Genomic DNA, 25,213 nt, shown 5'->3' with positions numbered 1-25,213 from the left:
TTAGAATACATTTATTAGGGGCAGCGACAGTAAGAATGACCTGTTTGTGAGAGGTGTGAAAGCTTCCAGATGATATGATGATGGAAGGCACAATGGCACCATGAGGCACAAAGAGAGACTTTTGAGACTGATGGAAGGGTAGGGAAATTCTGCCTACCTATATCATCTATAGAGAAGCCTTATTGTAGGCTAAACAAGGGGGTCCAGACTCCTAGTTACTCCTTGAGAATCCAGCTTTTGGATAATACCAACAAAATAGGACTTTGTAACTAGTCACATTAAATCCTATGTTTCTTTCTAACTTCAGGTGAATATGATGCAAGAATGTTTTTAAACTTTATAACTACTCTGAAGTAACACCTGAAGGAAGGATGCCTTCATGTACAAGATTCTAATAGTGCTAATCTAATATTTGTTTGCTTAGAGTAAAAACTCCTAAAAAATCTCCTCTTTTCCAATTTTCTCTTAACATGCCTTTGTTCTGTGTGTGTGTGTGTGTATGTGTGTGTGTAGTATTCCCATCACCTGAGGGAGGAGAAAATAAAATATCTGTAAAGTAAGAGGTGGAAAATACTTACCTGGCAGGGGAGATACCATGATCACCAAGTAGGTTTCCCAGGATGAGGCTCATTCATTGCACTCCGGGTGTAAAGACCTCTGTGATTTCCCTAAATGTGGGAAACTCGTGTGCAAAAACTCGACTGCATAATTTGTGGTGTGTTGTACTATATAAATTATAATCGTTTGTATTTTTAACATGTTATATTTTCATTTAGAATTGTTTTAACTCTTAAAATCATTTAATTGGTTTTTAAATTTTATATTTATATATTTTAATATCGTTGTACTATTTTTAATTTGCATTGTTTTATACTTGTTATTCACTGCCTTGAATCCCTATATTGGGAGAATATAAGAAAATATATAAGAAAACAACAACAACAACAAATGGGCAAAGTGAACAATGTCCCTGAATTCTGGTATATCTATTTAGTAGGTATGTAGAGAGTTCTTGTAGCGCCTTTGAGACTAACTGAAATAAAGAAGTTGGCAGCATGAGCTTTTGTAGACTTCAGTTTCCTTCCTCAGATGCATATTTAGTAACAGCTGATAGATTTTTTTTGGTGGGGGATGGCAGTGTCTATACCTCAAGAACAGGAGGCTGGGATAAAACTCAAACACACTACATAAAAAGCAAAGTATGAATAGCACACACCCTAATTTCCCATTGGGCCTGCCTTTGTTTTAGCTGCTGGGAGCTGAAAGGGGAGGTTAGCAGAATAAAGGAGGAGATTGTCTGGGGTCCTCAACAAATTGTCTCATGGCATGTTAAATAAGTTTTTTTTAGAGTTTTTATGAGATACCAAGTCACTTCTTGGATTGCCTTCTCACACAAGGAACAAATAGTGACTGTACCAGGATACTGACATTCTGTGCACAAAGAAAACTCTCTCTCTCTGTGTGTGTCTGTGCATTTTTTTAAAAACACTATGTAAACCAATCATGGGGTTTTCTTGCCAAGATTTGTTCAAAGAGATCATAGATCATAGAATCATAGAGTTGGAAGAGACCTCAAGGACCATCCAGTCCAACCCCACTCTGGCATGCAGGAACTCACAATCAAAGCATCCTCGACAGATGGCCATCCAGCCTCTGTTTAAAAGCCCACAAAGAGAATTTGCCTTTGCCTTTCCTCTGACCTTGGGAAGGTGTGATTTTCCAAAGGTCATGCAGGGGATTTCCATGGCCAAATTGGGATTCAAACCCTGGTCTCCAGAGTCCTAGTATAATGCTCAAACTGTAAATTTATAGGAGTCTATAAAATGATTAAGAAAATGCATGTAATGTAAATCCATGGCTACCATTTCTCCTGCTACACATACATACAGTAAGACAATTGTTGAGCAAACAGGAAGTCTGACCACTGCAGAATTATTCTTTAATTTTTATAAAAAGAGCAAGGGATATTGCTTAATGATAAAGTGCATGCCTTGTGTGCAGAAACAGCCCAAATTCAATGCCCAGCATCTCTAAGTAAAGGAATCAGACAGCAGATGATTTGTCTTAGACCTCAAAGAGCTCCTGACAGTCAAAGTAGACAGTACTGAACCAGTCAGGGCAAGGGTTTGACTCTGTGGAAGGTAGTTTCTTATATTCATTCTGTTGAACTGCACTTTTTAAAGAGCTTTGTGAGCAGGCTTCTTTACTTTTCTTGTATCTGATTGGTTCTGAATATAAGCTATAATACACATTTACCTAGAAATAAAGAGTGGATACAATTGGCCTTTCTTCTGAGTAGACATGCATAGGCTTCTTCTGTGATGTCTCCCCCACCCTTTTGCTTTATTATTAACTCACTGTATGATGTATTCATGTGGAATTCATCAAAAGTGCTGATATCTTCCATGAAATATTGACAAGAGCCCTTGAGATGCCTACAGAAATGTGGAGGATCTCCAGAGCCAAGGCATCCAGACTCCAGTTCATTTGGAGACATGCCAAAATTCCTATCCTCTCTTACTTTTTTTTCATAGTCAGCTTGGAGAGGGAAGACTTAGGAATAGAATAAATAAATTGGCTACTTCTGTGTTGAAAAATAGCAACCACTAGATCCCTGATTTAAAAAGTATTCCTAATACAATGTGATCTTGTGCTGTTTCATTTTTAAAAATGCTCCCCTCCAGCTGCTCTTCGCACCTTACGGTGTTTTGGTGTTATATAGCCTTTTATTTTATTTATTTGTTACATTCATATGCTGGTTTTCCTCAGAGGAGCTCAGGGAGGAATGTACATGGTTCTCCTCCATAATTTTATCCTTATAAGAGACCTGGAAGGTTAGCCTGAAAGATAATGACTGGCCCAAGGCCCCTCAATTAACTATATGGTTGTATGTAGATCGTACATTTTGAACTTCCTTCCTTCCTTCCTTCCTTCCTTCCTTCCTTCCTTCCTTCCTTCCACAAGAAACCCGACACTGCATCTCTGTGTTTCATAGTCATTGATATTTCAATATCTGCTTTTCTTTTTTTAGTTAGAAAATTTGTTTTCTGATGAGTAAAAATAATTATATTTTCCTTCTTCTGCATTATGCAGAGGGACAGCAAGACATAGTTCCCCAACTTTTATTGTTAATGACTCCAATAGACACCTGGCATCGCTGGTGTACTTAGCAAAATGTGAACTACCCAAACACCCGAGAGCCTTTTCTTTGGCACGATGCCATTGCTCTTCCCTCAGCTGTCCTTGAAGGCTGATACAAGCAGATCCCCTTCTCAGACAGATTATGCCCCTGTGATTCTGGCCAAATAGAGACAACAGAGCACATATTATTGAAGTGCTCATACTTCAGGGACATCTGCTTCAGCCTTATTTCACCTTTATTGTATAAATATCAAGGACACACCAGTCAATTTTACACTGCTTTGTTGCTTTCAGACACCAGTGTTGCCAGATTCTGTGCAGCTGTGGTTAAAATCTGTCAGACAATGATCTTCTCTGTAGGCTAGTACCAATCTTGCCCTGCCACACTGGATTTTAAAAGGATATTTTAAATACTGTTTTTAATCTATGTTTTTAGCTTGTTTTTAACCTTATTTTATTCTGTATCCCCTTTTTACCTGTGCTGGTCTATGACTGTAATAAAGATGAACTGAACTGTTCTCTGACACATCCACCTGATTACTGAAATTTCATCCCTATTACTTCCTACTGTACTATGGAATTACTTTAACCAATATTAAAGGACAGAAGGAACTGAACAAACTGACACTTGGTGTCAATTTATAGCATTGATGTTCAGTTCTAAATGTTTCTACTAAAGCATTTAGAAGTGACACAGTATTGTAACCAGAATCACCTTTGTTTAACACTGTATTGACACAGATGTTGGTAGTCTCCATTCTAAACAGTTATAACTTATGTGCTTCTGCAGACAATCATAGCAGCTTGCCATGAGTCTAAAATTTAGATACTAAATGTCACATAAAATGCACTATACTAAAAATTGCATTTGGTACATCTGTCTGAAATGCTGCTGCTAGTCACCACTATTTGCATCATTACGACTGATCTCCTATTACTACAGTCATGTCTATTTCTGGAGTCTTCCTGTGTGTGATCTGGTTAACTGAAAGAGTAATAACCCCTTTCTCAGCCCTTTTTTGTTATTATAAATTGCTTTTTTAGAAAAATTCCTACAGCTATTTTTGTGACTTAGTGTTTCCTATGTAAGGCTGCTGTCCTTGGATCTTGGCAGTTCTTTCAGAGCCATTTCACATGGATCCATGAGAAATCCAGATGTGTGTATCACTTTACACTTCAGAAACTTTGTTAGTAATGCCACATTTTATTATTTGTTTTTAACAAGGCTGGGTAAAAATTTCATTTTGACTTATCCTTTTAAATAATTTACTTATTTCACAATAGTCTTCATATGGCTTGGGTCCTGACTACTTGCAGGAGCGTCTCCTTCCATATAATCCACCCTGTATACTTCGGTCCTCTGGGAAGAATATGCTACAACCTAAGAAGACTAGACTTTCAGCAGTGACCCATAGGTCTTTCTCATCAACCGCTCCCAAACTCTGGAACGACCTGCAGGATGAGATCCATCACATTACCACCTTGGAAGCCTTTAAGAAGGCTATTAAAATGGATCTCTTCCAGCCGGCCTTTCCAGACTAGACCACATCTACTGACTTTCTCCCTCCCTACCTTCACCTTTAAGCCATAGTTGTAACGCTGGAAGTGTCATTAATACCATTGCTTCTGATCCCCCCCTCCTCTAGAAGATGACACTTTTCCTGCCCAAATATGCCCAATTTTTTAAATACTTTATTGGTCCTGGAATGTTTTACATTTTTCCGGTTTAATTTCTCTTTAGGGATTGATTAATGATTTTATGTTTGGGAGGGGGTGGGGGTTTGGGGGTTTTAATTGTATTTAAAAATTGTATGTGATTTTATCTTGATATTCCTGTAATCTGCTTTGATTCTTTTGAGAAAAAGCGGAATATAAATAAATACTATTATTATTGTTGTTATTATTATTGTTGTTATATTCAGGATAGGGAGAATTTGAATTTGGGATTGTAAGGAAACCCAGAAAGTGGGAGAAACCAAAAGAGATTTTTCATCTAGGCCCAGGAGTTGAGTGCTTAAGAATGTAAAATTGATAGATTTCTCCATCTGTAATTTTGGATTAGCTCTGGTTTTATCCTGCTTCCAAGTAAAAATATATCATGAAAATAGACTATGGGGCTTTCTACATTGCCATTTGGGACGTCCTCCGGACGTCCCATTTTAAAAAAGGGGCGTCTCTTTTAGACGCCCCATGGCCTAGTACGGACTCCGTCCGTACAAGATGGCGGCGCCCCTTCTACATGGGCGCCGCCATCTTTACGTATCGGACGCACAGCGTCCAGACGCGTCGCGCCGCTGCTGACGTAGCGAGCGCGCCCCTGGCGCCTCGCTACGTCGCAAACGCGACGCAAAAAGAAGCTCCATTTTGGAGCTTCTTTTTTCGGTCCGCGCGGGAGTCGGGCCGTCTGAAGGCTCCGGCTCCCCCGCGGACCTTCTGGCGGCGGCGGCAGACCGCCGCAAAGCGGCGGTCTGTACCCCGCCTATAGCAGTAGTAAGGATCCCAAAAGCAACATTCTTAAAATTTAGTTCTTTTCGCCAAATTTCAAAACAGTTTTGAAACTTAGAGACTTTTCAAAAAAGAATTTGTGATATGATGTAAGGGAGTAGGGAGATCTCAGAAATCCCAGAAGGCATGTGTTATAGGTTGAACCCAGACTTAACTATGCTTGGACTAGGCTATCTTACCTCACTGATTTCTATGGGTTGATCTTAAATATAACTGCCTGGATCCAAGCCGGAGTCAGATTAACCAAAGGAATGGTTTTCTTGTCTCTGACATCTAAATTAAGCCTTTTATAAAGGCCCCAAAATGCCCAGTCAATTAAGGACTCATTTATTGACATCCTAAATTCCTCCTGATCTCATGCTGTAGGACAGAATTAATTATGTTAGGGAAGAGTCTAGCAAAAGAAATCATGCAGTCTTCTAATTGGTTTTTGACTTCCAAGTACCAGCAGCCATATCCAGTCCAGGCAGTGGTAAAGTTTAGATATGCAAAGGCCCCAAGGGGGGGGGGGGGCAGAAAGTTTAGGAAATCATGCCAGTTTTTCATCCCCCCCCCCCCCGGCCAGAAAAATAGGGAAAAAATAGATTGTAAAACATTTTCTTTAAGAACAATGAAAAAATGTTTAAGGCAAGGAGTTCACATATTTATTACCCAGAAATCATTTCTAAACACGATGTAAGAGAAAGATTTTTATGTAAAACTTTATCAAATTATTACAGTTCTTGGCCTTTTCTCAGTTCTTTTGATGTTCTGCTTGACATTATGGAGAGCTAATGGGAACAAAATTTGTTGGTTGATTGGTTCGTTTTTATATGGTTCATATTGTGCCTTTAATGTTCTTTTACTAATATGCACAGTTCTTTTGTCTGTTCCTCAAACTGGCAAACTAGCCAAGAGTTTCCTTACAGATTCCTTAGATCAGGACTTTGTAGCTTCATTTGTAACTAAATAGAAATGTTTTAAAGGTAACTTCAATTTGCAATTGTATGCTGAATATTTTTTGATATATATGAGACATGATAATTTTATGCCCAGCCAGGTTATGTATAATGCATTTAATTCCTAAAGTAGAAAAATTACTTCAATTTGTAAAGGGTGTTAATACTGTGTTTTTCAATTTTTCTGAAAATGTCTGTTTCTTTTGAAAAGCACCAGGGAAAAAACCTGTTGTTCCTCATGATTTTAACATTTCTGGAATTGTTATCTATCTAGTGAGGTCTGATGGGATTTGTAGTCTGGCAACAACTGGAGGGCCGCATGATTTCTACTACTGCTCTAGAGCATAGTTTACAGGGTGAGCTACTATATACTTTGCCCATCGTCTCATGCAATAACATCCGAAGCTCATTCAAACAATTGTGATTAGCTCAGGCTCCAGAAACCATGTCTGATCCCAATCCAGAGTCCAAGTCAGATAAGATAACTTTCTGAAGCTCATTTAGCAAACTGGCTGGACAGTACTGCTGGGAAATGTATTAAAAAGACACCCTTCTGGTGCCTAATAAAAAATTCACATACTTATCATGTCCAATTCAGAGTTGTATTTTAGTGACCTTTCTGGACTGAAGAGCTGACAGACATCACTTATACTCAGATATTGAGTTGTCATTCTAGGAGTCATTGAATTGCATTGGATAACCATGTAGAAAGACTTTGGAAACTACATTACTATTGGGATACTGAAGAGTGATGAATCTTGCATCTTTAATGATGGTTAACAATGTAATAGTGCAGTCACCCAGTACAGTAGTTCCACCAGCAGTGTTGTTAATTTAATCTCTTTGAGAGGAACTATTGGGTAATCTGAACCCCAAAAATGACAGCTGTTTAGAATAGTTGTGATTCCTAACTTCTAGAATATTTAAATGAACAAGGAGCTTTTGGAAGAGGCTTTCTGGATGACACCTTCCTTTTGATTAAACCAGGGAGTTGTACTCCACAGAACCTGAGAATGGAAGAGTACAGGGTTCAACAAAATAGATTAAAAAGTCAGGGAAGTGGGAATTTACAAATTAGTGAGGCACACTTCACTGCAACAGTTGGGAAGCATTTAGCCCCTAGGTAAATTTTTAAAAATTCTTTTTGAGATAAAGTGAATAATTCAAAGGGTGACAGAACTGAACTTAGTAAAGATTGAACTTAAAATACAAATTTGGTGCTGTCATAGGCCCGAACTTCATAGATTAATTCCAACTAGAATAGATGCACTGAATCAACTGTTAGTAACACATAGGTGAATACTTACCATTGCTTTAATGAGTTTACTCGTTTTCAATTAAGAATAGATTTCTGGTTCTAAGGCCTACCAATATTGTAAATTGAATCCTTTCTCCGTCTGAGGTCTTAGATTGCAAGCTGAGCTGCAAAACAGCTCACTGTCCCCTGACTCTTTCTTTTCCACCCACGCCCCTGGCAGTGATCCCTGATCCTCTATCCCATTCTCATTTCTGTTTCTCCCTGACAACTGGAATACTGCTATAACAGTATTCCTAGGAACAACTGGGCCATCTAAACTAGCCTACAAATTTAGGCCTGGTAGAAATTGGGCTCAGTTTTAGCCAAGACATTTGCCATTATTGTAAAGCTCTCAGTTTGCCAGTGAACATCTGTCTGCACCATTGGTGTCCCAGATATTTTCCAAGATCTGTCAACTTGACCATCAGAATTAGCTCTCTAGTTGGAGCAAAACATTGCACTGGCTGCAAGTACTATTCCTCTCCTGCCATGCCACATTGGAGAAAGTGATCTGCATTTTATACCATGACGCAGAAAACACTGTTGTCCTTGGTGCTGGTTTTGGACTGAAACCACTTGGAATGAGTATCAAAGATAATTTTGTGTGAATAGAAAGTATTAAGGAGACTACATGACTGATGTATAAAGGAGGATGGGGCCAGCTGGTTATAGCTACATCAGGGATGGGCAACCTTGGAAGCCATATTAGGTCCCCAAAAGACATTGGAATGCTGTACACCTCTGACCACATGGAAGGAACAAATACACACATAAACAAACATTGTTGCACATCAAACACCCTCTGGGGAGACATTATGCAATGATTTTAGGCTGAAGAGATGCCTTTCTGAATGACAGGAAGTAAGTGGAATACACCTTGTTCAATTCAAGCTCTCCAGGGCTTAAATTGGTCTATTGGTCAAAAGTGCAGTAAATATGCCTCCATGTCCCCTAGAGGGCATTGGGAGATGAAAATTGAGATAGTAATTTGTCTCGGTTTTGGGGGAGCAGGAGGGGACACAGTTGCAAACCACTCTTTGACTACCTCTGATCTATGTGATTACTGCAAAGTTTGCAGAAACAGATGCAGGCAGACAGGCAGAAAATGCAATCGTTTGCCTATAGAATGATATAGGCAAGGACTCAATAGAGAACACACAAGGCAAAAAATAAAATAGGAATCTGTTAGTACCTCTCTGTGTTTCTACTGCCCCCTGTAGCTGCATAGCTACCTGTGCAAGTACAGTTGTATTTCTCCATCTCCAATGACTCATTAGTTCGCATAGGGATTCTAACCAGGAATGTGTTACTTTACTGCTGCTGAATACACGCAAGACTGGGTAAAGAATATCACAGTTCTTAAAGAAACTTGACTCTTGCCATATGCAAATAAATTAAATTGGTATCAGAGCCCCCCATATATTATGATTGCTTAGTTTTTAAAATATGCCCTTTCTTTAGCAAAAAATAATAATTAATTCCTTACAACACATTAAATGGCCAAACCATTTAGAAGCACTGCTGATGGAAGTGGGGTGGGAGAGCAGGGGAGAGCACAGGAGTGATACAGTACAAAATAGTGAATGAAATATTTATACGTTCCGCTGAAGCTGAGCTTATGTTCTAGAGGGAGAAGCCTGTTGAGATGGGTCTTCCCCTTTGTTCTGAATCTATTTTTCCAATTGCTCTGACACAGCTGTTGGTTTCACAATCACTCTGACATTGATGAGATTAGAAAGGAGAGGTCTGCCTGCTCAGCATGACGAATGACAAACACAAAGTTTGTATGTATTCTAAGCATGTAGCCGGAGAGTAAGAGAGTTTTCAGCACAGTGCTTCAATATGCACAAATTGCTTCTTTTAAAATTTAGTAGTACAAGCTGAGCAGGGTTGGAATGCTCAGCAAAAAAGAGTAAGTGAATTTGCTGTTTAAAACACATATCACACAGGAGGCTTACTGTGAGTAAATCAGCATGAAATTGTCTGAAATCGTGAAAAAAGCTCAATTGGGGTTCATACCCCCACATGCTTCTCCCATGTAAATTGTCATGGAGCATCGGCACTCACTTGTCCCATGAGTAAGCATCTGTGGAGTTGCCATGGAGCTTCATGGATGCTTTATTCATGGGACAAGCAAGTGTTGATTCCTCCATGACAATTTATTGACCAGAGAAGCGTGTAGGGGTGTGAACCCTGATCGCGCTTTTTTCACAATTTTGGACGATTTCATGATGATTTCCTTATGGTAAGCCTCCCATGTGATATTCTCCATAGGCTTACAATGTAACTTTACATGTTATCCATTAAGAATATAGGTTCTGAGGATTCAGCCACAATGTTGCTGGTGACTTCCATGTCTATGTGGTGGTGAACCTGCCCTGGGTTTCTGTACTTTAAAGGAGCTAGACAAAGTGATGAACTCTGTCCCCCAAATAGATTCAACATCCATTCAGCTGCTGTAAATTAGGATGAGCACACATTATTTTCTTGCCAAGGTGTAAATCAGGTTTATGTGACACAGAGCAATATGTGTTATGAAAAAAGTGATATTGTTTACACACAGTGTGTGAGGTGGTGGTAGTAGTAGTGGTTAAGGATATAAAATTAGTACTAGACAGCTGGCTACTCAATACGCTGAACCAAATTGCACCAAAACATTAGGATTACAAGATGATGGTGTAATATTAATTTTGATTGCACCAATCTAATTTCAATCTGTATACTTGGATGTGAATGATGCTGCAACTTCCAGAAGACAGGTATCTCTACAATTTCAGTATTTGATGTGTCTTTATTTTATGGGACACAATCTAACAGGATGTCCTAGTGTGCAAGCCTTATTAAGAATAGGGGATTACCTTATACTGGATTAAACCATTGGTCTGCCCAGCGTTTGATTTTTTGAACTGAGTCTATGAGAGAACTGCACCAGGGACCTTTAGCATGCAGAACATATGCTCTTTTGAGTTATGATCGTTTCCCCTTGAAAATTGATGGGAGCTGCCCAAGAGCATGGCTTGCATTCATTTTATTAGTGAGCATTTATTTGCAGAGCAATGGAGGTGGGGGATAGTTTGGCAGGCAGAAAGGAGGATTGTGTCAGTTCCCTTATGCTTTGCACACAGAGGTTTCTGGGGTCAGTCTCTGTCATCTTGAATTTTAAAAAGGGATGGATAGTATATATCAATGAAAATGCTGGTCATAGACTGTAATAAAGACTGATTGATTGGTATTGTGGAACTAGTTTGTTTGAGAGATCATGGAGAGACCGTAGCAATCCAGAGTCTGGAGAATCTCTTTTGGACTACAATTCCAAGAATTCCCCTCCCAACATAGCTGCTGACCATCCTTGTGGTGGTGTTCTAGGAGTTGTAGTTCCTAGCCCCAAAAATATTTTTTCCAAGCTCTGCACCAGTCAGAGTACATGTGGTGGTCTACGTAGGAAAATTGTCTGATATCTTTTTATATCCTTTGTTCCAAGGTTTCTCTCCTTGAGTTGCATATTGCAAAGGTCCATGTCCATGTGGGATTCACATATGTTGTGAAGTAAAGAAGCACCTCTCAAAGAAAGGATTAAGTAGTTTCTCTCATCATGGCTTACCTGTTTCATATTGCACCTGCATAAAACACTGTTTAAACTCATTTTAAAACAAAATAAAACACCAGGATGTATTGCATAGGATCCTATCCATTAAGTAATTCAGAAAATGAAAATAATATTATAATAACCTATAAAGCTGTACTGAGTCCCAGTCTGGAGGAAAAGGCAGGATATAAATACAGTTAATAAAAAAATAATATAAACAATACATTTACAATATCGTTTCCATCCAAATTGAAGGCCTCAGTTTCACTTTACTGTCTGTAAAATGGGAACAGCATTTCTCTCCAGATATACTCAATTATGTATTAAGTGATTTCAAAGAAAAATTTAAAAGGTATTATTAAAATAAAATAAGCATTATTGAAGGAATAATATTATATTTTAACTATGGTTCATGGAAAGAAACTACAAAGGTATCCCATTTTTATTGTTTATTCATTAATGCAGCTTAACAAAGGGAGATCCATTAATCTCAAGTGCTCACTGAAAAATAATTAGCATTTTTCAGCAGGTTCTTGTTATGTTGCTACAAACAGACCAAGATTATTTGTTTCATGTATTTTCCTCTGTTGCTGTGCTTGGAGGTCTTGAATGTTAGAATTAATATACTATATTGTATGTGATATCTCTTCCAGTTTAAATGAATATTAAAGAGAAAGCAAGTGCTGAAAGCCTTATGGGCAGCTAAGTTGGCAACATGATGCATCACATCCTTTTCTTCATGTAAAGAAGTCTTGAGCAATTAATGAATGTTTTCTTTTGCGTTTTAGAAGCAAACTGTGAAATACAGTCTTTACAACTCTTTAACTATGGACTCTGATTAAGAAGATCTAATCTCAGAGACACTGATTTCCTAGAAAAAATAGTATTTAAGCAAATATTTCCTTGGAAAATATTGAAACAAAAATATTTAAGCAAATGATTGATCATTTAAAATAAATAAAGAAGGGGTGACTGGTTCATTTAAAACCACAGTGAAAGGAAAGGATAGAGGATGTTAATTTTAGAGCAGTATGGTACTGACGCATACCCATTTAAGAGATAAGGAAATCTAAAAATAACATGACTAAATATTTTCCTTTGAGACACAACACTTTTCCATGCCATTCCATTGTTGTCATGCAGATCTCTCCAACCTGGGCAAAGATCCAATAGTGTACTTCAGTAATCAGCATCAGCAAAATTGGGTCTTTCTCTTGTCTTCCTCCTGCTGCCTTCCCTCCGATCAATAAAACCATTTTGGAGTAGATCTTTAGGGATACAGATGTGATATTTATTTATGACTAACTTTTGACTGTATCATATAAAGGTTTCAAGTGATGAATCACAAGAATCCTGTAAAAATGTATACAAACATAGGCATGTGTGTGTATCTGTCTTTTGAAACAGAAGGGAACAAAGGAACCCCTGCTCATGGGGAGACTGTGTTCATGTGAGCATGAGCCTTCATAAATCCTAGGGGCATAAATCTGGGGTTTTATTTAATTTCTTGGTGAAATAGATGTAGGCATAATAGAGAATACATAGGATATACTAGTTATTTCAGTGGAGAGGAAATTATCAGCAATTTCCAAGGATGATATAAAATATGTTATGAGGAACCATTGTGTACAGCTGATTGTGGAATTACATCTTGGAACACCCAGTAAGCCGAATGGAAATTATCTGGAGTTATAGGAGGTCTCCATAACTCTGGTTTGATTGGTGTTGACTGCTGGTCAAGTCCACTTTGATATACATTGACCCTGTGAATGAGAGACCTCCAAGTCAGCATGGTATCAGCAACCTTGCTCAGGTCCTGCACACTAAGGGCTATGGCTTCCTTGGTTGAATCTATCCAGGTTTGCTACTAACACCCAATTATTTAGAGTAGCTAGAACAAAAAAGACAGCAAAGAGATAAAGAAGGGAATGGGCATTAAAATAGCAAATGTGGTTTATTTTGAGAAGGTGTGGCATGATACATATGACATGACATAGCAACTGAGCTAGCTGTGACTAACCAGGTTAGAGTTCTTGGGATTGTACTGGACAGTGCAATGAAAAAGTTGATCCAGAGTGACACTGAGGTGAAAAGATCAAATCAAAAATAAGAGATCATTAGGAAAGCAACAGAAAATAGCCATGATTATAATGCCTTTATACAGACCTGTGGTATTATAATCACACTTGGAATATTGGGTGCAGATTAGCCACCACAGTTTTAAGGATATTGTGGAGCTGGAGACGCTTCAGAGAAGGAGAACCATACTACAACAGTAGTATGGGGGAAGATGTCAATGCTGGGGGCCTTTTAGCTTAGGAGAAAGGATGACTAAGGGGGAAGATGTACAAAATTATGTGTGAACTTTATGAAATTATACATGCTGGACATGCTCATTGGTTGTATAATAGCTACTGCTGGAAAAGGGATACTCGAAATTGTAGATGGGAGGGGAGGGGAGGGGAGGGGAGGGGAGGGGAGGAAACAGAATGGAATATCCTGGAAGAGGATATGGCTGACTGACATCTTAAACAGCAACACATCATACTATAACATTTTGTTGCAGGTCCTATGCATTAATATCCCCGTATAGCAGTAGCTTTGTTTCTGAAATCATCCAGTATTCACAGCATTTATGAGTTGCGTTCATGATATTATACTGTAATATTATGATATAATTATATCCTTTCCACTGTGACTCCCTTAACACAGCTTTCTTGCCAAAATTAGTAACTTGTTGGTGCTGTCAAGATTGTTACGGCTCCACAGGACTCATTGCTACTGAGGCAAATTCCTGCCCGGGCGTTCGATTAATATTGGTCTCCCAAGGGAAGAAAGTCACTAGTTTTTCATCTTACTTCGGCTTTTCTCATTGCTCCTGAAAACTACTTCCTAATACCTCTCTGCTGTTAATTGCCACTGAAACTATTTCAGTGAGAGCATTAACACAATGAGTTGCCGCTGAACTGAGCTCAAGCTGCTGAGAGAATTCAGAGCACTTCAAAAATAATTCTGAGATTATATCTAAATATAACACTGGAATGAATACAGTAAGCACACAATTACTATAGCATGATAGCTGGCTTTTACTGTAAACTGTCGTCTCTGTCCCCTCCTTCCAGCCCAATTGTGTAGTTGTGGGAATTATTTCAAGGTTTTCTGGGAGGGCCACAAATGAGGACAAGGCCATCAATGAACCCAACAAAGGGGCTATACAGATGGGGGGCATGCAGGCACCCCTTTTCACCCTGGATTGGGGCTGTGGCAACTGCATGCTGCAGCCTCCAGAAGACATGAAAAGAAGTCATGAAAAGCAGCTTCTTTTCGGCATCCTGGAAGAGGCATGCGGGCGCACCATGGTTATGCCCTTTCTGCACTGCGCTGTTTGGATGCTGCGCCACAGTGGTGTCATTATGGCATGCACTGTGTAAATGGGAATGTGCCAAAATGGCACCATGGGGGTCGGGTCACATCCTCGATCATATGGATGCTACGCCATGACTCAGCCCACAGGCCGTCGCTTTTCACCGTCTGTACAGGGCCAAAGTCTAATTGACTTTCCCGTGAGGCATAGATTTCCTGCCCTCACTGTAGACTTTTTGAAAAATGAAAATGGCTGCCAGGAACCATTAGGTGGTGAAACATATGGCAGTGACAGCACAAGAATGTGAATGGGTGTGGGTGAGTTTTCCCTAAGAATCTTCCATGCAAGCAGACCAAAAAATACAATGAAGCCTCTATCAGAAATGTTCCAGTAAGAAAATCTGGTTCATGCTGTCAATGCTGTAGTCAATTTCTTTGCTTCCTTCTAAACGTTAGGTGATATATATCCAGGGATCCAACATTTTGCTGCCTGAGACAAGGCCAGCAAATAGTACCTTTCTCCTTGCCCAAGTCCTGTAACATAGTGCCAAAAGCCAACCAAATTTTACTGGCCCCTGAGGTGGAAAATTCCATGAATGCTTTCTCATCCTTGAATGTAAAACATGTTTAAATAATAGATGAATCAGTAACAATATGATCCCTTGTCATGATGCTTCAAATCTGCCACCCAAGCCTCTGTCTGGCCAATGGAAAAACCAACTCCAAGTGCCAGCAATACGATGTGAATAAATAAATCCTGTTGTGAAACCAGACACTGCCTACTAATTTTATCTTGATTGACTCTTGATGTACTGATTTTATACCTGGTGTATGCTAGGGTTAATAAAACCAACCAACCAACAAACAACCATGCAAGCAAGCAAGCAAGCAAGCAAGCTGTGGTAGACCATTTAACAAAATAGTTCCTATCTCTGGTATGAACTGACATATCCCCTGAAAAATTGTTTCTGCCACATGATTTTGTTGAACATCCAGCCCAGCTTTTAGAGAATGTGACAGGAGAATGAAGGGTCTAGTTCTTTAGGGTTGTTTTGTTATGTCTCTTCTATCACTCAAGAAAGAAGCGGGTGGCATAAAATTACAGGAGGAGAAGCTATATCATTTGATCCTCTTGAAGGATAAAACTCTGTCTTCATGTGATAAGGAGAACATTGCTATTATTAGAGGCCAAACGTACAGAGCCTAAAACAGAATTTGTGCGGGGTTAGGTATATTGTGTAGTTTCATGATTTTTTCATCCAAATTTGGGAGACTGTTTCTGCAGAAAAAACTGGGTATTCTTGCCCTTTTCTTGTAGCCAGGATTGATGAAAGATTGCACATATTTATGATCTGGGCTGAGGATATCCAAACAACTCAAATATCAGCAGTTTTGTGGCCACACTTTCCCTTAGTATCTAGGACCTGTTTCTATGGTGGTTCATTGACCAGGAAGCACACACTTTCCCTTCAGACATTCTAAGATTTAGTCCCTTGCCTTTCCAATTAGCTATATCATGGATACCAGGACTGGGATAAATCTTTGCCTGATATATTGGAAAGCTGCCACCAATTCAGAGTCAACAGCAGTGGTCTAAGTGGCCCAATAATCTGACATACGATAAAAAAAAAGATTCAAATGGTAATCTCTTTAGTACACTTTACTGAACACAGACTTTTGTACCTAGTATTAGACTGAGACTCCCATCATTCCTATGTAGCAAGTGTATCCATGCTCTCTACAGATGGAGAAATTGTATACCAACATACCTGGAGGACCTTGAGTTGGGATAGTCTGATCTGTCCTAGTCGAATAGCTTACCACCATGAACACACTTATCTTGACTGATTTTGGAAAATCAAGCCTTGATAATATCTACAAAGGAGAGGATCTGTCAGGGAACTCCAGGTAGGACTAGAAAAGAGTGATGCCTGAAACCCTGGAAAGTCCTTGTTGCCAGACACACTTAACAGTTCTGGGATACAGATACCAACAGTGTGACTCACTTATATCAATTTACTATATTCTACAGTTCCGCATGTGTTCTGCCAATGCATATATACACTTGCACTCTTGCAGACTGCAAATGGTTGGTCTTGATATGAGTATAAAGTAATTAAAAGGTTTAGGATATACTTGTGTAGACTGGATATTCTACAGGGAAAGAATACATTCATCCTTACTGACAAATTTGGGAAATATGTAGTGTAAATTGGAAGGAAAGAGCAAAACTGTGTCCATATTCTGAACTTTTTTTTAATGCCTCACCTTTTTACTATGTTACACATTGTAATTTATTTGTCATGGGCTACACTTTATTTAAAAATTTGACCTTAAGTCTTGAAGATGACTGCAATAACCTGAAGTACAAAGTCACTACTGACTGTGGGTCTCTCTCTCTCTCTCTCTCTCTCTCTCTCTCTCTCTGCAGCAATGAACTTGTAGACTGCATTAAAGCCGCCTCAAGCTGTGTGACTTCTTTATTGCAAATAGAATTTCTTTTTACCAAATGTCAAGAGATCAACATGCATATAAACATGCAGACAGCATAGCAAAGGTTGCTACACAGCACAAATTAGGATTCCAGTCAGGCTGACTACTGCAGAGGCTTAGGGACCTGCGGCAGCTTTTCTGGTGACCCTAGTAGCTAGAGTGACAAGGCATCCACGGACAAGTTGACATGCTCTGTAGAAATGTTGTGCTGGCTGGGGAGCAATGGCAAACTCAGATGTTTCCTTGCTTTCCTTTTTAGGCAAACTTTAATGATGAGGCTCGTCTCAGTCCTGAACGGAAAGCTCTTCAGTATTGTGCATAAATGGTGGGTTGTGATGATGGAGTTCCAATGGACATGTCACTTTTGGAAGTAGCTAACTTTGAAGATGCTCAGTGAGAAAGAGTCTGTACTTGCAAAGTAGCATCTTACTACCTCTGCTTCATAGCCACCAGTGAACCGTACAACAGGTTAAACAGTGTGAAACTATAAACTCAAAATGTCTATGTTTATATATCTTCATTTTGGAGCCTACCACCACATAACAACTTTCTGATTTAGACCTCCTCAACAACATAGCCACAATGAGGTTTGTACATTCCTTGACCGTGTACATTAGCCCCTATGCCACCTCCAGAATGTGTGCCAGCAAAAAAAAGGGAAAGGGGGAGAGCAGGTGAGCCTGCCTCACCAGCTGCCTCAGCACTTAATGTTTTCTGAGACCTGTTGAATCGCTATTCTTTTTGTGGTAGAAACCTATCCCTATTCTCTCCATGTTATTTCTGCCCTTGGTGCCAGATTTTCTGTTGAAGAAGCAATGTCCAGGAACATGGCCAAGGACTGCCAAATCACTATTGTGGAGGAAAGTGTGATAAGAAATGATGTCAAACTGATATGCTTCCATTCTTAAACTAGCATGATTGTTGTGGGACTGCAGGCTTGTGTGATAAAGTCCTTAATCTGGATCAACCCCCTTATGGTTGTAGGAAATACATGATAGAATCTGGATCTTTGACCATTTTACTAGCCAATAGTTTGCTGATGGATGTGAACATGGTATAAAAATTCTGGTTATCTGGTACTTCCTGAGTAAAACAAAAATGTTTGGGCGTATGTACTACAGATTTTAATCATTTGTACTCTAGCCTCGTTCCTTCTTTAATTACTTTGCTTTACCCCAGAGCAATTAATACATGTTTATGGGATGGTTTTCACTGAACATTTTCGTCTGTCTCCCCCCCATTCAATTAGCCAATGATCTTCCACATCATTGGGTATCATGATTATATTTATGCGTTTTTAAACAAAGACCATAAAAGAAGCTTTGCTCGATCAGTTGTCTAGTCTAATCTTCTCTCCCACCCCAATAAGCTGATAAACCACATGCCTATGGAAAGCTCACAGGTAGGCCGTGAGTACAACAGCAGCCCTCAGTAGCAACTTATCAGCTGCCTCTGAGATGCATGCTGGCTCCCATTCTTCAGGTAAGAGAATCATAGAGTTGGAAGGGGTCCTGTAGGCCATCATGTTTAATCCTCTGCTCAATGTAAGAATTCCAGCTAGAGCATCCTCATCAGGTAGCAATTGTGCCCATTGTGATTAGTGGCCTTTTTCGATTATCTCTATATAAATGCAGAAACCTAGCTGAGTATTTTATTCTCCAATAGAATTAGACACCGCCATGTCTGAAACGTCATGTCCCTGCATGCAGGGTTGGACTGGATGGCCCTTGTGGTCTCTTCCATCTCTATGATTCTATGAAGCAGAGAGGAAATCAAATAAAGCATCACTTCACTTGTACTTGAGGATGCTGTCCTCACAAGAAACATTTTGAAATGCTCTCTGTTCTCCAGATTTTGAAATGAAACTCTCACTGAAAACCAGCACTTTCTCCTTCCCCTCCCTTCCTCCCCATACACTCTTTCCCCTAATCAGACAGTCTCATATGGCTTTGCCTTCCAATCCCTTTTTGTCTCTAATTGCTCTGTATCAGGAGCAGAAAACTGTCTTACTAAATAGTTTGCTGAGCATTAGGTTAAATGGATACAAAGAACATTAAGCCCTTACATGTTCATTGCAACTTTTCCAGATACAATTGCCTCTGTCCTTAAATGGTTTATATCACTGTAAGTAAACTGGCAGCCTATTCACATCTTCCCATTATCTAAATGCATACAGCAATAAAATCCCCACATGCCAAATCTCCTCACATGTCTTGCTTTACAGTTAGAGCTATATTTCTTGGCATGCCAAGCTAGATCTTGGGAGGAATTTTCACTCTTATAAATGGAGCCTTGCAACACTTTGTCAGACCTCTCCTAATATGGGGATGTCACTTATTTCTTTCTCACATAGAAGGGAAAAAAATGGATTGCAAACATTTTCTTTTCCTGGGTGGGATTATATGAGATTTTGTACATTTCTAAAAATCTTTTTTTTTTTCATTTCAGGATTTTTGGAATTCATTTTATTTGTGCAAACATTTGCAGAATACCAAAGTTTTTAAACAGAAAAATGTGTTTTCCCCTAAATATATCAGTTTCCATGTGAAAACTATTCTTATTATTAAACTGATTTTTATTGTATGCTGTCCTGAGATCCTTGGATATAAACCAAAATATAACTATTTTAATGAATAAAATAACTAATAAATGACGCTTTCACACACATGCACACCATCTCATGGTGACTGACCATTTTTTTCCTGCAGCGTATCTCTCTGTGTTATAATACCCTTTCCTGCTGAGGACAAGAAACATTTGAAAATATTCATTACATCCTTATCTTAACACCTTCTGCCTTACTTTGAAGTATTGTTGTTAGGGCTTGCCATAGAGCAGCTTGGGGAAGATGTAATGTTGAGAATTCTGCTACAGTCTCTCTGTGTATATGTAGGCAGAGAATGGAACCACTAAGCAATGTAGCAAGCCCAAAGTAAAAGCCAATGATATGCAAGGATCTGATGCAGAGAGGAGTGGGATGGCTTACTCTGTATAAGCCCCTGGTAGGCCAGTGTCTAATTTCTTGTGGGCTACCTCACTGCCTGCTAGTTACAGAATTTTGGAAAGTCAACAGGCCACCTTGTACTTGCTAACTGTTAGAAAGAAAGCTTGATGAGTTGCTATTATTTGTGATCAATTAGTGGCACATCCAAGTTCAGAGACAGAATACTGCTGAAATCCATAGTAACAAATTAACCATCAGTCTTGGTTTGGGGGATTTCTCCCAAAGTATTTGGCTGATCACTGCTGGGAGCAGCAGGATACTGGATTAGTAAAGCAGTTCTGATGTTCTTATTCTTGCAAGTAAGGCTATGCCAAGGAGGAACAGATCTTAAGCAAGAAAATATGCAGGGGTAGCTGTGTTGGCCATTTAGCAAATTCAAACAAAATCCATCAAACAGTGATACCTTTATTGGCCAACCAAAATGCACACTATACTTGTTGCAAACTTTCAAAGGTCCACTGTCTTCTTCATAAGGTAAGATGTTACAAACCAAACAGGAGGGAAAATTGGAGATGTTAGTAAGATGCCTGCATGTTGTTGTTTCTGTCCATAGTTAAAATGGTATGAGGAGAGTAAATTTTAATTTTAAGATCTTAAGCAAGTGTGAATGTATGCAGACAATTCAAGAATTGCTTAATCAGATTACACATTACCGTTTGTGTACTCTAATTATTAATACATAGCCTGGGATCCTGTTGATGATTTACTTTTGACTGGGGTGTAGCAGAGCTGGGGTGATGGCCATGGTGAAAGCCACCTTTGTTCATGCAAATAAACTGTTCTGCTTCCAAGCAGCCCAGGACCTGACAAGGCAGATTAACTTCTTAACAGTATGCTTTAGGTGCTGTTTTTTCTTGCCCATATTGGTGTTATTGTAGTGCCCACATCCTCCTGTTGCTGCTACTGTTTCATGGCTTCTGCCAGTGTAATTACGTGAACAAATTGGATTGTAACTTCTACTATGCAGTAGATAACCTGAAACCTCATATATTTTTAAACACATCCGAAAACAGCCTCTCATCCACAGGTTTCATGACAATATTCCACATTGGTAACTTCTTTTAAACCTTTTCCTCATAGGTCCTCTTTCAGTTCCCTATAAGCAACATTTATTAATGAAGGATCTGACTGATACTAGGGAAAACCATGAGCATTACATTCTCACTTCATGTTCCCAAACTTCCTTAATCCCTTATTTCTTTTGAGGTTTGCTCCCTCCTCAATATGACATCCCCTCAAGTATTTAAACAGGGCTATTATATCACCTCTAAACCTTCTTTTCTCCAGGCTAAACATCCCCAGCTCCCTAAGTCGTTCATCACAGGGCATGGTTTCCAGACCCTTCACTATTTTAGTTGCCTTCCTTTGGACACGATCCAGTTTTTCAACATCCTTTTTAGATTGTGGTGCCCAGAACTGGACACAATATTCCAGGTGAGGCCTGACCAGAGCAGAATAGAGTGGAACTATTACTTCCCTTGATCTAGATACTATACCTCTATTGATGCAGCCTAAAATTGTATTGGCCTTGTTAGCTGCCGCATCACACTGTTGACTCATGTTCAACTTGTGGTCTACTTGGACTCCCAGATCCCTTTCACACCTACTTTCATTCAGCCAAGTGACACCCATCCTATATCTGTGCATTTCATTTTTCTGCCCTAAGTGCAGTACCTTACATTTCTCCGTGTCAAAATTCATTTTGTTAGTGTTGATCCAGCTTTCCAATCTATCAAGGTCATTTTGAATCTTGATCCTGTCCTCTGGGGTATTAGCTACTCCTCCTAATTTGGTGTTATCTGCAAATTTGATAAGTATGCTCCCAATTCTGTCATCCAAGTCATTGATAAAGATGTTGAAGAGCTGGGCCCAGGACAGAGCCCTGTGGGACCCCACTGGTCACTTCTCTCCAGGATGAAAAGGAGCCATTGTTGAGCACCCTTTGGGTTCAGCCAGTCAACCAATTACAAATCCATGTAACAGTTACATTGTCTAGCCCACATTTCACTAGCTAGTTGGCAAGAATCTCATGGGGAACCCTGTCAAAGACCTTACTGAAATCAAGATATGCTATATCCACAGCATTCCCTTCATCTAACAAGCTTTTAATTTTCTCAAAAAAGAGATCAGGTTTGTCTGGCATGACTTCTTTCTCTGAAACTCGTGTTGACTTTTTGTGATTATGGCATTGCTTTCTAGATGTTTACAGACTCTCTGTTTAATGATCTGCTCTAGAATCTTTCCTAGTATTGAAGTAAGACTAACTGGACAATAATTGTTGGGATCCTCTTTTTTTCCCTTTTTGAAGATGAGAACAACGTTTGCCCTCCTCCACTCTGCTGGGACTTCTGTTCTCCAGGAGTTCTCAAAGATTATTGCGAATGGTTCCGATAGTACATTAGCCAGCTTTTTTAATACCCTTGGATGTAGTTCATCAGCCTGAGAGGGAGTGATCAGGCAGACCCAGCTCCATCAGGGATAGCCTGAAGAAAGAGGCTCCTCCCTCCTTAACTGTCATCTTCCGGCCTCCTATTCCCCTCCAGCTATGCTCTGACTGTGTGGGGGAGAGGCTTGCATACCCTAATGAAGTTGTGAGCTATGATGGTGGTGGTATAATAGCCACCGGTAGGGCCTCCCTTGCCAGACAGGTCACAACCGAAGGATCTGACCAAGAGTGCCAAAGGGCAGGATGGGCTCTCTAGCCTTATGGCAACCATCCTAGGAGAAGGAAAACTCTAATCCCAAACCCGGGCAGATGGTGCTTGTCTAACCCTGTAAGGTCAACCATCTAAGAGAAGGAAACTAATCAAACCTACGACCCGAGGACCTCGCTGCCACTGTCCATGCTTGTCAAGGCCTCAGCAGTCGAACCTCTGGTTTAAAGGGTGAGGCCAGTTTTGTGCACGCTGCGCTCCACCAGAAAAATCCATTGCACAGGTTCGAAGGATACATCCAACGTCATCAATGCGCTTGTAGAAAGCACGGATGAATCCTTCCTGAATCTTCGTTGGTGAAGTAAAGCCAAGAAGAAGAAGAAGAAGAAGAAGAAGAAGTAGTAGTAGCAGTAGTAGTAGTTCATCAGGTCCTGGAGATTTATATTCATTTAGATTAACAAGGTATTCCTGTACTATCTCTTTACTTATTCTGTGCTGAAATTCCCCTGTTCTATCCTCTGCTCCATTATCCTCAGGTTAGGCACCCTTTGCCTTTTTTGAGAAGACTGAGGCAAAGAAGGTGTTGAGATAAAAATTTACCATTTTCTTCAGCCACAGAAGCAAATTTATCAGCAATGGCAGCAGGATCTGTGTGGCCTCTAAAGGATTCAGAGGTGTCAGCGTGGGTCCTCTGACTCTCAGAAATTGTCACCCAAGCCCATGATGTACAATGAGCTTTCAGTGTGAAGGCAGATCACACTGTCTCCAAACCTTTTTGCTGGAAGCAAACAGATGGTACAAACTACTTAAAAATACATTTATCACCTTTGGACAATCTGTTGGGAAGTACAAAGGAGGGTAATATTTCAGGATACACATAAGATTAAGAGTAGAATAAAAGGAAATAAATAAAACATAATGTAAATTAACACTCCATATAGAGGCCTCTTATCACCACTAAGATTTCCATTTGGCAATAAATGCTGCTGTCAATGATTCCCAAACTTTAGTCCTCAGATATTGTTGGACTATACCTCCCAGAATCCCTAAGCATTAGTCATGGTGGCTGAAGATTCTGGCAGCTGATGTCCAACATCTTCTGGTTTGAGAACCACTGTTATGCTCAAATGAGACAAACCTGAAGAATAGTGCTTGTACATTCATTTACTGTAGATTTGCAAGTTGCAGGAAGAAAGATAGTACCCTTAGAATCTCTGGATCGTTAGGACAGTGTGCAACAATAGACTCCTGTGGCTGAATGGCTCCTATGACTGCATTTCTCAGTTACTGCTTTAAGGCACAGTTGGACCCCTGTTTGATGCAACAGGCTGGCAAGTCAGCAGGAAGGGACAGTAAAATCAAAGCATCTAAGTGGGAGTTACTGTGCGTCAAGCATAGTTGTTGCATATTGCCCAAATCTCTTAACACAATAGGCATATTCTCCAATCTTGAATATGATAATTATTGTTCTGTTCCCAAGTAGGGTATTCTTTTAAATGAAGTGGTGTTTCTCAGCCTTTCTGTCCCTCTTCTAAACATACACTGCTTCTGCTCCCATCCAGTGAGCGCAGATGATGCTGTTCCACAGGAAAGAATGTGCAAAGATCCTTGCCTGTAGTCATGGCTGGGTAGTCTGGCACCATTGTCAAAGCTATCTGGACTGAGGTAGTAACCCCATGTCAGTATAAGAAGAGGAGTAGAGCAAGATTTTTATGATCCATTCCCAAAAGCATGCACAGTAAGGACAGAGCCAGAGCAATAGCAGCAGTAGAAAAGGTTTGCTGGTGGTACACAAAGTGTCTTTACATCAGCTAGCACCCAAAGTCCTGAGTGAGAGAAACTCAAGAGTTGCTGCTCATTTCTCACTCTCCAGACACTCTGAAAGATGGCTCCCATGATTCTTTGTCATTGGCCTAGTTAGGTGCAGATTTTCAGAGTTGAGATCCACAATATCTGGATGGCCAAAGATTCCCCAGCCTTGATATTTTTGGTCTGGAAAGGAACAATTAAGTAAAAGGGTGGGATGATGATGATGATGATGATGATGATGATGATGATGATGATGATGACAACGACCACCCTAAAGAAGTGAATCTAGGCTTTCCTTCCTATGAGCTTAAATTTATAAAGATTAGAGATCAAGGAAACAGGTAGTACAAAAAGAAACAACACTCCCCAAGGCTTTGTTATGGCTCATCTGAAAACCAGCATGTGCTTTTGAGGTTGCAGTGA

General features: G+C 39.7%; 1 non-coding gene across 1 annotated transcript; it reads left to right on the top strand.

Moving 5' to 3' along the window:
• Positions 1 to 570: 570 nt before the first annotated feature.
• On the top strand, positions 571 to 741 carry LOC149309713 (U1 spliceosomal RNA). Its single transcript, XR_016282008.1, has one exon. It is a non-coding gene; the product is annotated as a U1 spliceosomal RNA (small nuclear RNA).
• Positions 742 to 25,213: the final 24,472 nt, after the last annotated feature.

The sequence above is a fragment of the Sceloporus occidentalis genome, unplaced genomic scaffold (assembly GCF_023333645.1).
Source record: "Sceloporus occidentalis isolate IW3139 unplaced genomic scaffold, rSceOcc1.0.p SCAF_7, whole genome shotgun sequence".
NCBI classification, from domain to species: domain Eukaryota; kingdom Metazoa; phylum Chordata; class Lepidosauria; order Squamata; family Phrynosomatidae; genus Sceloporus; species Sceloporus occidentalis.
Note: the sequence above shows the minus strand (reverse complement) of the source record. Positions and strands in the feature narration are given on the sequence as shown.